This window comes from Geospiza fortis, unplaced genomic scaffold (assembly GCF_000277835.1).
Source record: "Geospiza fortis unplaced genomic scaffold, GeoFor_1.0 scaffold186, whole genome shotgun sequence".
Classification (NCBI taxonomy): domain Eukaryota; kingdom Metazoa; phylum Chordata; class Aves; order Passeriformes; family Thraupidae; genus Geospiza; species Geospiza fortis.
In genome coordinates, this window is record NW_005054331.1 from 2,227,204 (window position 1) to 2,244,783 (window position 17,580).

Below are 17,580 nucleotides of genomic sequence, written 5' to 3' on the forward strand. Positions count from 1 at the left end.
TCCTTACCGAAGGAAGGAGTGATCAGCTGCCGAATACTGGAGCTGATGAAGAGCAGAGCTATTAAAGCAAGCAATAAAAAACCCACAGCCCAGAATGCAGACTGATTTTTATTATTATTTTTTTAACCTAATGGATGACATTTATAAGTGGAAAGTATGAGTCAGTATGCTGTGCCAGCATGGGGTCTTTATGATGTTTTCATCTTGCTTGTTCTTCCTTCTTGGCTAGGACCATTCTGTCTTGTTGATTTGTAAGTTTTAGCTTCCTTGCAGTACTTCAGAGTTGGGCATTCACACGTGTTTGTGTGTGCATGTAAGAAGTGACCATAGGTCAGTGAGCTGGAAGTAAAGGGCTAAACTACTCAACTCAAGAAAATTTTTCGGGACTAGTGGGACTACTTTACAGTGCTGGGACCGCTTCGATAAATTATTGCTGCCAAAGTGTCACTGCTGCCAAATGTGGCAGTGACGTGAGTGTGGGAGGCAAACACCCACTTGCTAGCGAGGACAAAATGGACACGGCTCCCTCTCTGCAACCACTAATCTAAGCCAAAATGCTTTAAAAACAGAGCACTGTTTGTCCTTCAGTAGCACATGAGCAAATAGGATGCATTTGACACAGAGCTTCTCTGCAATGTCACATCTCTAGCATGTAACCAAGAAACAAAATTATACTACTTGTTGCGGTGATATTAGAGTCTGGTTACCTCAGAAACAACACACTCGATTCTAGATTCTGACTCCAGAAAGTTCTCTCTACATTGCAAAATCAGGCCTGAAGCACTTCCCAGGGTAAATTAATTAAGGAATGCCTGGTATGGGAAAGTCCCCTTCTGACCCAGCATTATTTCATGGCAGCTTCTCCTACTCTGCAAGTCTCTGACACCGAATTCATGTTTTGACAAGTGAGCTCCTGCTAGGAGAGTAATTTCCAAGACCCATGCAAGGCAATGTCACCTAGTCCTCGTTGTCTGGGCTGGTGCAGCAGCAGGGTCACCCCGCAGCTTCCTGAGAGTGCGGGGAGATGTGAGGGGCCCGCAGAGCCTTTGCCTTCCTTTTCCCACAGCTGATATGGGTCATGCTCAGCGCAGCTGAAAATTGAGCCCTCAGGCAGGGAGCTATAATGAATTCACTAGATTAGGCAATGAAAGCCAGTGTGAACAAAACAACCAGCTGGCTCAAGAATATTTCGCACTAGCATAAAAATGCTATGGTAGGGGAGGAAACAAGCTTCAGAACCGTCCCCTTTCATTCCTCTGAAAATCATGCCCATCTTTTCTTTAATGTATATTCTTATAGCCTCTATATATCTGTGAAAGTGAAAAGAAATAAAGGTATTTTCATCCTCTGTGTACTGTTACAGTCATTGAAAATAGTAAACTCATGTAAGAAAGTGATGCAGCTTGAAAAAAAATTGTTTGTGGGGGAATTTTACCCGAAGCTCTAAAATTTTTTTTCTTTTCTTTTATAATGAGTATCAAAATCTAGCTACATCATTCAGGTCTTTGTAGTTATTTTTTTAATTCTGGAAAACTGAAAGTTTTATAAGTATTTATAAGCATTATTTCTAAAAAAATCTAAAGTAATAAAATTATACATATAGGGTATAGGGTAGTTCCAGAATCAGAAACTGAAAAGCTGCCCTACCTTTATTACTGGAAGTGGAAAAATTGTTTCAGCCTAGACTAGAGTGACAGACAAGACTTGACTCCAGTTTATTTCTTTACTTTTGTCCTCTGTCTAGGGTTGTGTTGAAACACTGTGCTTCCAAACGTTGTTTTTCCTTTATCTGAGAGGTGACTTTTCATACATGAGCCAATCCACCCACACTCTTCCTGTGATTATTCTCAAGAAATAAGAAGAAAATTCCACACAATGTCCATACCCAATAGGATTGGAAGCCTAGTTTCACTTGATTAATTGTTTGCTTTCCTTTCTAGTTCACAAGAAATGTGTGTTCCCATTAGGTGCTTTTGGAAAATGTGTTATTCTACTGGAGGAATCTCTCCTATGGATGCCATCAGAAAAAAAAAAGATGTCAGTTAAAAACAGCCTCACATTTGTGTTTGAAGGAGTGAAAGGCAACACTTAGGAATTCCCACATAGCATTGCCCTTACAATCTCCTGAGGAAATCCACCGTAAAATACAGTATGTGCTGAGAACAGGCTGGGGTACCTAAATATGGATTGCTTTTGGCTTCAGCTACCTAGAAATCCCCAGAACAGGTGCCAAATTAAGTCACCCTACTAGCTGCTTTCCATGACTGAAGGTCAGTAATAGTTAACATGGAAAGGAATTTGGATAGCACATCTCACAATCCGAGAGCGCTGTGCCTGCTCAAACATACCAATGCATTCTTACCTCAGAAAACCCCAAGTGCAGAGCAGTTTCACTTTCCCTTGACATGGGAGCAGTTTACAGTTTATAAGGAAAACACGTTAGTCTTTGGTATCAATGTTAATTTATGCCACATTTCCCATCTATTTATAACTCAAGCATTCTAATTTAGACTATTAGATGCAAATATATTGTAATCTGACAGAAGGCAAAATATTCCATAAATCTGATTTGGAAAAGGGAAATATTCATTCATATATAGCTGACTAATGGCTCTACATTTGCAATTTCAGAAACATGATTTATCAAAGAACTGCTGACAATCCATGTTAAACTTTGAAGATTAGTGTGTTTAGCCATAATTTTGCTCCCATTTGAATTTTATTTTGTTGTCAGCTTGTTTCTCATTGCATTCTTTGCTTCTTAGAACTTGTATAAATAGAGAATTTTTGTTTCTTGAAAGCCTTTTGATCTCCTTTTCATTTCCCACCTGCAATTATAACTCTTTCTGGGTGACATCACCCATTAGATTCAGTGAAAAGAATTCTGATAAATAGCTGAATAAAGAATTATTGACATCAAGTGGAAAATAGCCCTCTGGAACTGATGAACTCACAAAAAGCCTGTCTGCATGCAAGAATCATGAATAAGAATCATTACAATCAGGCAAATGCAGAAAATACTCTGTGCAAGGTGTTCAGTGCAAACTCAATGTCCAGAACTGGAAAACTCATGAAGGTGGTTGTTAGTGCAAAGTTAAATATTTAACCTGGTTAGGCAGAGAGTACTCACAGGCATGGATACACCAGCAGTGATATATTACAATGTTTTATTTCAGTAAACAGGGATTAGAATAGCCCTTGCAATTTCTTTTTTTTTTTCCACATCTTATTAAATTCAGACAGGGTGCACTTTTAAGAATATTATTCCGTATAGATGAATTTCACTCTCCAATGAAACACTCAGTAAGTGCATGGTAAGTCCACATTCCTATTGGTTTGCTATTTTACCATTTTCCTTAGTCCTCAGACTATTAGTTGTAACATCTATGTCCAAACTCTGAGCAAGCATAAAACAGTATAATTCTTCGAATGTGACTGGAGTTACCCTTAAACTGGTCCAGTCATGAATCTAGTATTCTTCTGAAGCAAGCACTGATATATACTACTGTTGTAGTTTTGGTTTGGATTTTTTTTTTGTCTCTGTGTGTATGTAAGCTGGACTTACACCAATGTTAAGCACAGACCATATCCGTATTTACTACATGGATATAGAATTATGGACTGCAACCCACTTCCTTCTTTTAGGAATGAAATTATCTTTGAGAAGACATAACAGATGTTGTTCTTGGGCTCTGTCTGGTCTGTTGCAGTGCTTCCTAACCTTCACAGCATAAAATTGAAGACAGGCATGTACCAATAATCCTAAATCTTGGTTCTTCTTTTGTAGGAACAGTAGTGTAGAGAGGAGTTTCTGTCACTTTACATTTTTTCCAAAGACAGAACCATTATCTATCTCAGTTTTGATACTCTCGGTTTGCTGTCTAGAAGGAATGTGATAGATAATCCTTGAAAATTTTCAGGCTTACGTGGACTAGAGTTTAACTCATGTTTATAGATTATTATCATTATAGTCACTTCTTAGAAAAATCTGCTAGATCTTTCTTCACTGAATAATAAGACATAAAAAGTTACTGAACTTCAGAATATGTTGAAAGACCATGACACATAGAGATTCAGTAATAACTTCTAACAGAATATAACAGAGACATACAGAGTCTTACAGTCACAATAGGTCTGTGTCCACAATCACAAAGGTATTTCCCATAGCTCTTGTACCAGCACTGTTTACTAATAGGCATGGATAATGATGGATAATGTCAGGGCTTTCCATTGTACTTTGAACTTACACAGCTTATCACTTCATAGTAGAGATGATCCAAATGCATTCTCTGGTTCAAAAGTAGTTCCCCTCTGTAACAACTTAATAGGTGTTCCTACTTCAAACAATTATTTCTAGTTACCTCTAAACCTAGTTATGTCTAGAATATTTTTCATATGTGGGTCATAACTGCTCTAAATCCATCAAAGCTACTGTAGGTTTATACTATTGCAAAAGCAAAAATAAAACAGGCACTGCCTATCCTCTCATTCCCAGGAGCAGCTGACTCTCCCTCTTTGGAATGGCACTTATGGAAAACTCTGTGAGCTCTGCAGAAATGACCAAACTAGATTTGATTTAAAGCAGATATTTCGAGAATTCAGTTAGACAGAGTATGTAAGTGAGGCGATGAAAGCTTCTGCTAAGTCATCCCTAGTCTTCTGATAGATCCCTAGTCTCAAACACAAAGAGAGCTGAAAATCAGAAAATGGTTTTAGAAACTCTGATTCTGAGAGAGATGTGTTTTGCATATGACCCTTTCAAAAATGTCAGCAACAGTGTATTTGCCCTTCTTGATCTTTGAATCAATACCTTCTGGCTACATGAGACACTAGCAAACACATTTTGACTCCAAACAAATTATTTCAAAACTGTCACAAGTGACTTTTTACATGGAACATCATTTATTTGACATTTACAGTTCCTGGCAAAAGCCAGTACAGACACACACAAAGAGCCACTATTTTCCTCTGAGAAAGGGGAACCTCAGAATGATTCTTTTACCAAAGACGACCAGCAGTTTGTTGGATGGCAGATTTCTACTTCATGCATCTTATTTAAAATCATATAGGTAAGAGGCAGTCATTAAAGGGAACACTGTGACCCCTTTGAGTGCAATTGGTGATGTCACATAGCTGCACTGTGCTTCATACTGTCCAGATGACTGTTCCTCATTTTTTTTCATGCTGGGTTGAGATCATTGCTTGGGTGAGAGGCAATTACCTGAAGCACATCTGAGAGATGCTGGCAGACTGTCTGAGAGAGGTACTGTCTGAGTCTGAAGGAGCAATTTCCTTCCTTTTAGCCAAGTTTGTGGAATGAGAGAGCCTTTTAGGATCTTTAGGTACATCTTGATGCATTGGCAACAATAGTAGCCAGGGAATTGTTCTGTTTTATTTTCTTGTTTACAAGCACATGTCCAAATGAAGATTTTCAAATGTTTTGTCTATCCAGGGTAAGGAATTATATACTCTAGGTTTTAAAAGCATTGCAAACCTCATCAGGAGCAAAATACACTTTGTTTTCTACTCCAGGTCTTTTGTGCATTGCTGCTTAATTGCTATCCTCACTTCCATTACCATTTCCATTCTGGACATGCGCTAATTACTGGCTTTTTAGTTCATTGTATCTGAAGGACACAGTCACTTACAAGGCAACAGATAAGATCACAAGTGGAATATGTGCTCATGGTCCTCACGTCTGGAGTTCTGGATGGATAAACTTCCACCCCAGTGTTATCTTTATTTTCTGGTCTAGTGTGCTGATTTTCATTGAATACTACTGATACAATAACTTATTATAATAATTATATGTTATGTCACAATATAATATGACTATTATAATGAAGTTATAATAACCTGGGATTTTATTAAGAGGAAACTTGTCTAGGTTTTTAAAGTTGGAAGGTATTTCTTTTAAATTGTATCATCTTGATTTAATCAATAAAGTGAGGTTTGTATATGTATGTGAATATATACATTTATCCAGAATATTTTGGACAGGTGCATCATATAAATTGATCAGATGATTACATTAATTACATAGCTGTTGAAGATATTAATAGCGAGTATTTGCTAGAAAATGCCATGTAATTGGTAGTACAGAAACTGAGGCATGATTGTGGTTTGTCAGACATACTTATCTGAAGGTTTCTCTTTAATAATTTGTGCTATTAGAGAAGATGACTTCATTCCCCAGCACTGAGGAATGAAGCTGTTTCACAGGTTGATGCAAACAGAAGCAGTTAACTGAAATATTTTATTTGATTCAGTCCCTCACTATCACTGCACTGCACACAGCTGTTTACCAGGTCAGAGAGCGTTTTATTTTTAGTTCACCATTAAGGGTGCATTATAATCTCTTTATTAGCTTTTCTAAACATAGCACATACCATCATAAATGTTTTAGTAGTGCATTCAGAAAACAGGTAGCACAGCTTGTCTCTTTTTACAGACTATTACCACCTGGCGCTGCTAGGGCAGGATGAGGACTGAGACTTCCACTGAGAAACTGTCTAAGATCTTATTTCTTGTAACAATTTCAGTTAAAGTACATCTTAAGAGAGGAACAGAGTGTATGGCAGTGTGAATGAAGACAGGTTTTACATCTGTTCCAAAGATGAGCCAATTCAATGTGGTCTTTTCTGTAGTTTCACAGTGTTTTCTGGGATTTTACAAGAGATCTTCAGAGTAAAATATTTTCTCACTGTAATTTAAGAGAGTAAGGAGTCAAGACAGACTTTTCAAATGTATTTATTTTGTTTGGAAATCCTTGTATCTAATATCTGTATTTTAAGCATCTGTTAGTTAGGCATTGTCTTTCACTATTGTATTAACCTGCAGGACTTTCATTATACTTTCATTGTTTTGGTTTCTTTGGAAAGAGAGAAGTTTTCTATTAAAACATCAAATGTGATCTTCATTATGAATAATTAAAACTGTTCTGCTAACTCTGTCAGTCTGCAAAGACAGCCAGATAACCAAAATTTTACCGTTAGGGTCATGTTTGGACAAACATCTATGAAAACAAGATTTCTTATCAGATTCCAGCACTTCCACTTGGCATCTCAGCTGGAAATACCAGAAGAAAAGCCTTTCTGTTAGGCCATGGTCATTTCCAGCTCTAGTGGAAATGGTGGAAATCAGAGGTGCCAAATTAATTTTGCTCATGAAGGGTTCAATGTAAGTTCATTTCCAAACATGCATTAAGGTTTCTTTTGTACTTCTTCCTTAAAGCCTGTGTGGAGGCTTGTTTTGTAAATGCCAGGAGTTTTTGTAGTTTTGTTTGTTTGTGTTCTGTTTGTTGTTGGGGTTTTTTGTTTTGGTTTGGGGTTTTTTTGTTTTTGTTTTTGTTTTTTGGGCTTAGGCTTGATTTCTGTTTTATTCTGTTGTTTGTTTGTTTGTTTGTTTTAATTGCTATTTGTAAACCAGGAGTGCCTTCACTTCTAATTGCTGTCACAGGATGTGACTCCAGCCAATAGGTCTAAAGAGGACCGCTGTTTTCACATATGTTAATTGTCTGTTTTTCTGTAAAAGAGAAAGGAAATGGTGAAGGGATTGGAGGGAACTTTCCTTAGGTTAATTATCTGATAGATGAGTAATGTGATGATTGACTCTCACAATTAATAGACAAATATCATGTATATAGGTTAAGAAAATTTTATAGATTTATAGTTATGTTGTACCCCCTCGCGTGGTTTCCAAGGGACAGCTGGAGTTGGGACATCTGGGAGGGCTGGCTTGTCACTATGGTAACATCTGACCTCCAATCAGGACTTGAGGAAGAGATCTCCACCACTGGACAGTGAAGAAGGGGTTGATGGACAGAACTTTGGGAGGGGTTAAAGAGTTAAAAAGGAGACGCCCCCATTGTGAGAGAGAGCGCATGGCGGGGAAAATGTTTTGGTCCTGGTGCTGTAACCTTTTTTTTTCTATTCAGTCTACTGTTGTACTTTTGACAAGGTTTAATAAACCTTCCTAAACTATGAAAAGTGAGTAGCTATTTCTCACAATTATTAAGTCTAATCCTTTTCCACAGAGTATTTTTCTCCTGCCCAAGGAGACTTGAGCAGCAATCCTTTAGAATCCCTAAGACTACCCTAATGACTGCACTTCAGCATAGCCTGGGAGTGGGAAGGAAGAAAGTCTTCTTGGCCACTTTAGCTGAAGCTATTCACCTTTTAATAAAAAAGTACAAATTAGAGAAGATGTTTAATACACATCTCTTTCGGACAAGTGATTAAGCTAAAAGATGGTTTTATTCTCTGTGTTTACCCCAATATTTAATGACTGCATATGAATAGATCTGTTTCTGCTGGAGAAGTAGACCAGATTCTCTATTCCAAAATGTGTTAAAACAAAGGCCATGCTTGCAGAAAGTGAGTTCAAGACCTCTGAGAGAAATGAAGGATGTGAGTTGAAGACTTTCAAAACCTTTCTGAGTGCTCTAATGGCAACAGTGAAGATGGCATAAGCGCCTCTTTCAGCAATTTTTCTTGGTGCATGATGACAGATCCAGTAGAAGTGTTGTGAGAACTCCCAGACCTTGAGGAAGCATTTAGTTGGATTTTTAGTTCAGTGGATATTTCGTTTACACAGGTATAGTTTGAGTGTTCTTTCACATGCATATAAGTGGATATTTGAGGTCAGACTGGGACTGATCTTGATGAGTTCCCCTCTTTAGTCAATGAAGGCACTGTCAGAGGGTCATTCATCCTGCATACCTTAGGCTCACATCTTGATAGGCTAAGTGGTTGTTGAAGGTTTCTATTTCTCTTCACAATGGGAACCTGGATATACAGCTTTGTTAATATTAACTTTTAAGGGCAACTGGTAGCAATTCTGCTATTAGAAACTGGAAGTATAACTTGTAGAAGAGGATACATTTGCAAAATTCAGACTATACTGTTTGATTACGGTTTGTGGAGTCTTTGCAAATTAAAATTTTGAATGTCAGTGGTAAAAAAAAAGAAGCAGATAGTGTAACCTACCAGAGAGTGTAGCTCTCCCTTATGGCTGATCTGTGGAAAGTGTGCATCTGTTGCCAGATTCCTAATCAGAATGCTGTGTTATCAATATACTGTTGTATATAATCATGGGCAATCATGTGCCGGCACAAGGCAGGGACAAAAACTTCCATCTGAAGCTAGCAACTCAAGCTATACAACAGGCCCTCTTTAATCCATTCCAGTTTAATTCTGATATTTGTGCTTGAAGAAAAGGGTTATCCCATTGTATGGAGAAGTACTACAGTCTTGGAGAAAGTGAACCAAGTTTTCCTGCTGCTTGAAACAGGAGAGGTGATGATGAGAGTTACTGGAAGCTCACCTAAGGTAACGCAGCTACTTCAGCTCAATGTAACATCTTCGCCTAGAAAGCAGGAGTCCAGGCTCACCTCCTGTCTGAAATTAACTATTTTGCTGTGGGTATTTTCTTGAATTCAGAAAACTGCATGGATTGTACCTGTGAGTTGTCTCTGTTGTGGAACAGAGTGGAAATCCAGCAACCAAAGTTACTAATCCAGTTATCAGGCCCTTTCTCATTTCTTCCTGCAGATTTCACCTTCTTGGCTAAGGAAGACAACAGTTTTTGAATATCAACATCACCAGGAACTGCCTTCAATATAGGCTGTGCACTGTTGTGCTTATAATCCTTGACCCAGACTGTCAGCTGGGAAAGGGACAGACTCTTTCCAGTTCCTAATAATTCATTTGGCCCACTCAAGGGCAAATTAATTTTAACAGTGGTTGCTTACCTGTTTGGAATAAATGAACTTCAGAGAGGGCCAAGGAAACAGAGCTGTGACACACATCTGTTCAGATCAGAGTGCCAATGGAGTTTGTGAAATGATGCATTTTTCATGTAGAAAACCCTGGTTCCTTCTTTCTGCATAAAGTATATTTTTTTCTCCAGAAGTTAATTAATTTATGCTTCATAATGATTCTTCTATTACTAACATTGCAGCCTGCTGCACAATATGCACATCAGGTGTTTCTTCTTTTTTTAGGCTTTCAAACAACATTAGGGTGACACTAGCTGTTCAGCAAGACAGAGAACATGCTACCCATTGCTAATTCTTCTTCAAAGCAGCAGTTGCATTAACATAAGCTTCAAGTGGGCGTTATGTATTCATTTGCACATTTTCTGCTGCTGCTTATGACTAGTTTAGCTGCAATCTGCTGCACATAAAGGATTACTGCACAGATACAGAGCTTTATAGAAGTAACACATCCTTCAGGTATCTCTGCATAAACTCATGCATCACACTATGGGTCATTAATTTTAAATGTCTGGAGGCAGAGAGATACAAATCTCTTTCTCTCTCTTTCTCTACCCTGTCTCATCCACTACCAGCCAGCTCTAGACAGACACAGTAAATTGGCACTCCCTGAAACCTACCTCATCATCATGAGTCATGTTTCAGCTTATTGTCCTTTTTCTCTGTTGTCTATTATTTAGGTGAGTTATTTGTTAAAAATACACCCACTCTGGTTGTAAATGAGTCCAGGGTTTTTTGTTTGGGTTCTTTTGGTTTTTTGTTTTTGGGTTCTTTTTTAATTTTTATTTTATTTAGTTCAGAATACCGAACCTGATAAAAAGGAAGTGATTACTGTGCTTCCTTTTTTATACACCATTGCTGTAATATCCCCAGTCTGAAAAACTGCATGCATAGCCCCTTTGCTGGGTGTATTGAAATAACTTTGTTAAACTATTTCCTTAGAAAGAAGAAGATAAATATGGCAGTATAATTCTATACAAGCTCTCAATTCAGATCTTTTTTGCAGAAATTCCAGTAACAGCTCACAAGTACCACTTTTTTTTTTTTTTCTTCTGGATAAGCACCATTTGCAGAAAAAAATTTGGTACTGTTGCTCTCTGAATTCATATAAATCAGGCCATGTGCTATTTCTAGATCTGGAAAATATGATCTTTTTCTTCTCCCTTCTGCTCAGAAATTACTTTGCATAGTTTTTTTTTTTCCTCTTCTTTTTTTTTTCCCCAGAGCATATTAGTATACTGTGTTTTGTTGATGTACACAGTGGTAATTTCCAAGACCACATAGGAAAAAAAAGTAAAGTGTGTGGTGTTTGTTTGGATGGTTTACCCAGTCATTACACAGTGAAGGCAGAACTCAGTCATGAATTGTTCATTTAGTATCAGTTACCACTGTGACCACTCTGTGCAAGTTGCTTTGCAAACAGAACTATAGAGATATGTTTATTCTCTTACCTCACTGAGAGCATTTCATAAAGAATGCATGTAGGGGATTACAGGAAAAAATGTATGGCCTTTTTCATTGTTTGCTTCATTTTTGTTTTTTTCCTGACCTACATTTTATGTGGCATATGACAGGAGAGCTTAAGCATTTTATAGTACTACTTCTGTATGCACTTTCAAACACCTTTTCCTACTGCCTCTGGTTGCTATGTATGAGAACCTGTGCACAGTATCACTGAAGATATGCCAAATTTCAAATGTCATGCAAGGTGGCAGAGCTATTCCAAGGGCAGGTTAAAAGTTAGACTGTGACTGAAGTATATTAGGCCCTGGTGTAAGGTTGTGTATCTTTCTGATATCTCCAAGCAATGTGTCACAAACTGCCTTACTTCCTCCACTCTCTTTGGTATCACTGATTTACGGAGTCAGGCTGTAGGTGTGAGAGGTGAAAGGAAGACTGGCTGACAAATTGCAGAAACCACCGTAAGAACTGACATGAGAGGGCTGATGTCCATGTTTCAAAGACAGAATATTCTGTATGAAATCCATATCTTGACATTCTCATTCATTTCAAATAATTCCTGATAAATTGTTCCTTTTGCTTCTGGGGTAGTGTAGCATGCAGTATAGTTTCCAACCACTAACAGTTTGCTAATTGGGAACTCTACTTGATAAAGAAAACAATTAACATTTGAACTCATTTTGAATTGCTAAACATACATTCTTTAAGCAACTTTTTTTTTTTATGCTATTGGCTACTTGGTTTAATAATATATTCATCCCTGAATATTCTTTTAAAAAAACCCGGTGGAAATAGCTTGGATGCAGTAACTGAATGATAAGTTGACAAGTTTCTTTTCAGCTGTAGGTAAAATGTCCCTGTTGTCATGTATGCTGTTTGGCATTTTAAAAACTGCCTTTTGAAACAGGAGTTTTCCAACAGGGAAAGACAAAAAATATCATAATACCCTAAACCTTTTATTTGAACAAGAACAAATGAGTGCGACACTAAAATCATAATTAAGAGGTTTTTTTCTTGCTTGCTTTTATAATTTTTTTTCACATTCAATTGTACAGTTGTTGAGTTCTTAATATGTAACACACTGCAACCATTCTCATGAAGGAAAAGCTCAAGCCTTTGGCATGAGGTCGTATTCGTCTCCCCAGATTTTACCCATGAAATATGCATGCATTTAATCTAAACTAATCAAGCAGGCTTCATTTGAAACACCTCCATACCACCTTAATACAAGTGTCTTTGGCCAGAAGGATGAATGGCCCTCTCGAGATGCCTGCCTCTCCATTGAAGACAGATGGTGCCTAGATGACCATTCTAGATTTGATGTCACATCTAACTTTTAGATGATTAAAGCTTGATGAAGTAAATTGCATGGAAAATCACATAAAGAATTATATGACACAACATGGACTTAAGAACTTACATGGCACAATATGGACTTAAGAACTTTTATGGACTTAAGAACTCAAAAGAAATTCCAACATTAATTATAATATAGAAGAAATACAAAATAAGTTAGCTGCCAAAATCTTTTGCTACTATATTATTTTGCAATATAACTTCATGTGAAACAAGTCAACAATGCAGGAAGGAAGGCTGAATAATCAGAGAAATTATCATTCTCCTCAAGAGAAGAAAACAGCTCTCATTCTTTGCTCTGTTCCCTAGGTAGACTAGTGATCCACATTACCCTCCATCCTCACCTCTAAGGGTGTGGGCAATAGAGGAAATAAAAGAAAAAAGTTGTCTGTAAAAGATAGTCCAGGACAACAGGGCAAATTAGGAGGACAGTAAAGGTGATAAATTACGGGAAACTGAATTCAGTTAAGAAAAAAACAAGTACACTTATTGTTCTTTAAAAATGTCTCAACTGGTTCATCATTATCTGCCTAATTTTGGTACAATGGTGCTTCTTAATGAAATTATTTCAGCATTAATTTACTGTGTGTTTTGTGCAGTGTATTTGGTAAACTCATTTACAAAAAGATTCTTGTTATTCAGGGCCACCACCACATGTAAAATACAAACTCTCATTTTATAAAGTAAAAAGAAAACATAAAAATAAAACACCTTGGTATTATACCTCCCCATATTTAAATAGTTTCATTCCATACACTTACTTTCACAATAGTTTCAGCCATGTGATTCCTGTGTAAGCAGCTGTAATGACTTGACAGAATGACATTTTACTAGTGCATAGTGATCATCCATTTGCCTATAGGAAAGAGGATTTGGCAATAATTTTTCTTCAGAGAAAATTACTACACTTTGGGGACTTTGTGTAACTTATTTTCACCAGAAAACTGAGAAAATGCCTTTGAAAAACTCTCAACTAACTGTGGGATGTGTCAGATATGCATGCATCAGATTCTGCTGATGGAAGCTACTGGAAAAGCACTATTATTGTAATGAGCTGTCTGCATTCACTAATGACCAGAAGAATATTTTATCAGAAATTACTTTCTGATGTTGGAACCTTAGACCTTAATGGTTAGATCAAACAATAGAACTTAAACATATAAAACCTCATTTTGTTACTTTTATGTCGGATCGTTGCTGGTATTGTGTACTCAGAACATCCAATGGCTTCCAGAAGAGCCATTTTATGCCTCAGCACCTCCAAAAATGAGATTGTGGAAAACTGACTTGAAAATCTCATGTAAGTAATACTGACTGAAAAGCAATGACATTTCAAGACCAAATGTTTTGTTTACAATATCAGTCATTGTAAATGATGCAAACTTCTGTATTTAGTTTTTGGAGGGATTTGTACTTTACACAAAACAAGTGCCATTACTAAATTAGCTAGTTTAAGCAATCGTCCTTTTTAAAATAATTAACTCTGTGAACACTTGTTGGAAAGCCAGCCTGGAGCTTTTCCATTGCATTCCTTCTGCTTAATGATGAACTATGGCTACACAGGGCCTTGCTGTCATTTGGATATGTGGTCCCATCATAATCAGTGAGCAATCCAGAGAATCACTACTCATCAATATGGACGTGGTTGTACTGTTTGTTTCTAAAGGAAGATGGTTCATGAATGTCAGGGGAGAAAAGGAATCTGTAAATATGAAAACAAATAGTACATTCGTTAAAACCAAAAGTTTGCTAAATAGAAGCAATTCTATTAAATTCAGTAGAATTATTATCTCAGAATGCCATTATCCAAAGCTACATGGGAATTTTGTCTGTAAAATTCCCATCAATTTTGACATGAAAATTTCTGATGATGATTATTACTGTTTCCCTTTTGTTCAAATGTTTCATCTAATTTTTTTAACAGAAGCCTTATTTACACTTGAAAGTACTTCTCTGGCAAAGTTGTAACATTAGCCCTCATTCAGCAAATGTTTAAGATAATTATAGACAACACAGTTCATAAGAAGCCATGATAGGTGTAGGACAACAGTCTCTCTGCTCTAGCTCATTAGATATTTGAGAGATCTGAAAGCATGTTGGTGATGTTGTAAGGCAAAGCCAAGTCAACAGGTTTCACCCAAGGGTATAGTTCAGACTATGGCATAAGTATCAGCTGTTACACCAGCTTGTTTAAAGTCTCATTATGTCATTCTTGCATCTGCTAAACTGCACAGATCCATTGGTTACACTGGATCCACAATTCTAGGAAGGTGCCATAGCAAAGAATGATCAGAGAGGTAAAACTGGGTGAAGTACAGACTATCTTTGCAGTTAAGATCCAAATTAAAGTCCTTTTATTTTGCTTTTCACTGTGAAAAAATAAAAAACACAACAAAACAATGTATGTTTAAATATTATTTTAAAATACTATATCTATCTTGCTATTTAGAAGCAGATATATACTCACACGTATATATGCATATGTATGGATATATGCCCTTTTAAAAGGAAAGAAATTCAGTCACACATCTGTGCAGCTCCTATATTATTCAATTAGCCCCAGGCTGTTAGGGTGATCTTGTCCTTTATGAATCTGAAAGGTTAAAAGCTCACCCTAATTTAAGCATCTCCATTTATTTCAAGAATCAGACTCATAATTTGTCTCCGTGGCCACTAGTCATTTCTGGAGGACAGCTGATGCCTTCTGCCTTCATTCCTCTCCAAGACCAGAAAAATCTCTCAGGAGGTGCCCAAACTTCTGTATAAAATATAGAGGCAAGTACAAGACTGACTTTGACTGGACTCACATTTTAGATGACTAAAATTTGTGATGGGAATCCTGCCCATCTAGGTTAATTATCTTTATATAGACACTTGGTGTTGTGTAGTAAATGCAGACTACAACAAATATTATCCTTGTAAATTCCCAGAACTTCAAAACAAGGCATTGTGAAGTTGTTTTCCTGAATTATTTGTCTAAACTGGGCATGAATTTTAAATATTTGACTGACATTTGAATAATGTCTTCAGCATTTGGCTGGCATCTTTAATAAACATGAACAAGTAAAGTTTTAAAAACCTCAGAAGCTCATCTCTGCCGCTAAAAATATTGATTCTGTCTTCAGCACCTTCTTGTGAAGCAAAGGAAACGATTGTAAAAAATACATCCATCTGAGAGCAAAGACAATGAGAATAAATGCAATTGTCTTGACTCAGAGTTTGAACCCTTGATTTTAAATTGGTAATTAGCTTTTTTTGGTCTCAAGAATGTTGTATTTCTGAAACAGAAATGATTATGAAACCGTATAAGTTTCTTTATTTAAAAGTTTCAGTCTATGTTTGATATGATTATAGTGAAACAGAGTCCATGCCAAAATTGCCAGTTGTGCAGAAAAGACTTATTATGAAAAGGATAAGACCTATATATTGCTATTAATTTCGTATTGTCTTCACCATTGCTTCTTGGATATTAGTGTGTACATAAGTTAGGTATGATCATTCACTTCATATGTTCAGACTTTTGGGAGTAGGTGAGATATTTAGAAACTCAGTATTGTCTCTTCAGCAACTGATGTCAAGACCTTTTTACATTAAAGACTTCTATTGATGTACTATCTTTTTTCCTCATTTTATTTCTCCACAAAAGAACGAACCTTACAGTGATTGATTTTTTGCACATGGTTAAAAAAATCTTAGCTTGAAAACTTGGGGATATAATGAGTGACATTTATGTAAAATCTGCCTCTATTCCAAAACAGTAAAAGCTTTTCTGGCTTTTCACCTCCAATCTCAATCAAAGGCAAAGTAGAGACAAGTTTGAATAAATGGCATCTCTCATACTTTTTCTTCCCTAGAACAAGCTGACCATCTCCACTTGACAACCCTTAGGAACAACAGTCCTGGTGGGGCAAATATATGGGAGATGGTCCTGCAGTAAGGCTTTTGAACGTGAAAACTTGCACTTCTTATAAAAGCTTAGTACCTGATCTTTTCCATAGCAAATCATGGCAGCAGAGCCATGCGATTTTCATTCACTTTCCCTTTAGCAAATTTCTCTGCGCTTCTTTTTGTTTCTATGTCTACTTTATTTATATTATTCTGGATAAGATGGTATGATTTCCACTCAAATATTGTGTATAAGAATTATGTAAAATAAACTTCTCTTGAGGTCCAGAAGGCTTTTTCTCCTGCTGTACCACACCTGACAAGCAACTGCTCTCCAGCTTCTAAATTTGAGCACTTATTAGAAATGCTTTTACATCAACTGGCAAAGTGACAATAGAACAGTCTTATCTACAATAGAAGGAAATGTTCTCTTCAGAAGTATTATGCAAAAACAGAAGGGAAATAAGCATTTTAAAAAAGCACTTAAAAATAGGCTACAAAGTCCTTGATGTGTCTTTCCATCATCTCAAGATGATATAATTATCAAAAACCAAAAAATAAGATATTCCTAGGCCAATCATTATAACTTTTTGGGACTTGTCTGGTGTATCTACATATACATAATAATTTTCCTGTCTGTTGCACGAGTTCATCTGCACTGGTTTTCACACTGATTCTGAAAATAGCTGCCTTGGTTATTCCCATTACACTTCCCTGCCTAAACTGGTGGGCACAAATGCATAAACCAAATACACAAATATAGGATAATTCTCTCTCTTGAATCTTATATTGCTTTTTATAAAAAGATAAAATTGCTTTTCAGAGACAACATGCTATTACAGCAAAGCATTATTTCACAGTACAGTCTGAAGGGCAACCACAGTCATTCTTTGACAGAGAGCTCCCTTCTGACAGGGGGTAATATTATGGTTTCCCCAACTCCAGACAGTCAGAAATCATGGGTTAAGTCCATTCTCAACACATACAAAATAATTAAGAAATGCCAACAGCACATTTTTTTTTCTCTTGGGTTTTGAGGCTGTAGGTGTGCTTATAGCATACTTTCAAGGTATTTTTTTCAGGCAGGAATATTTTTATTTAGG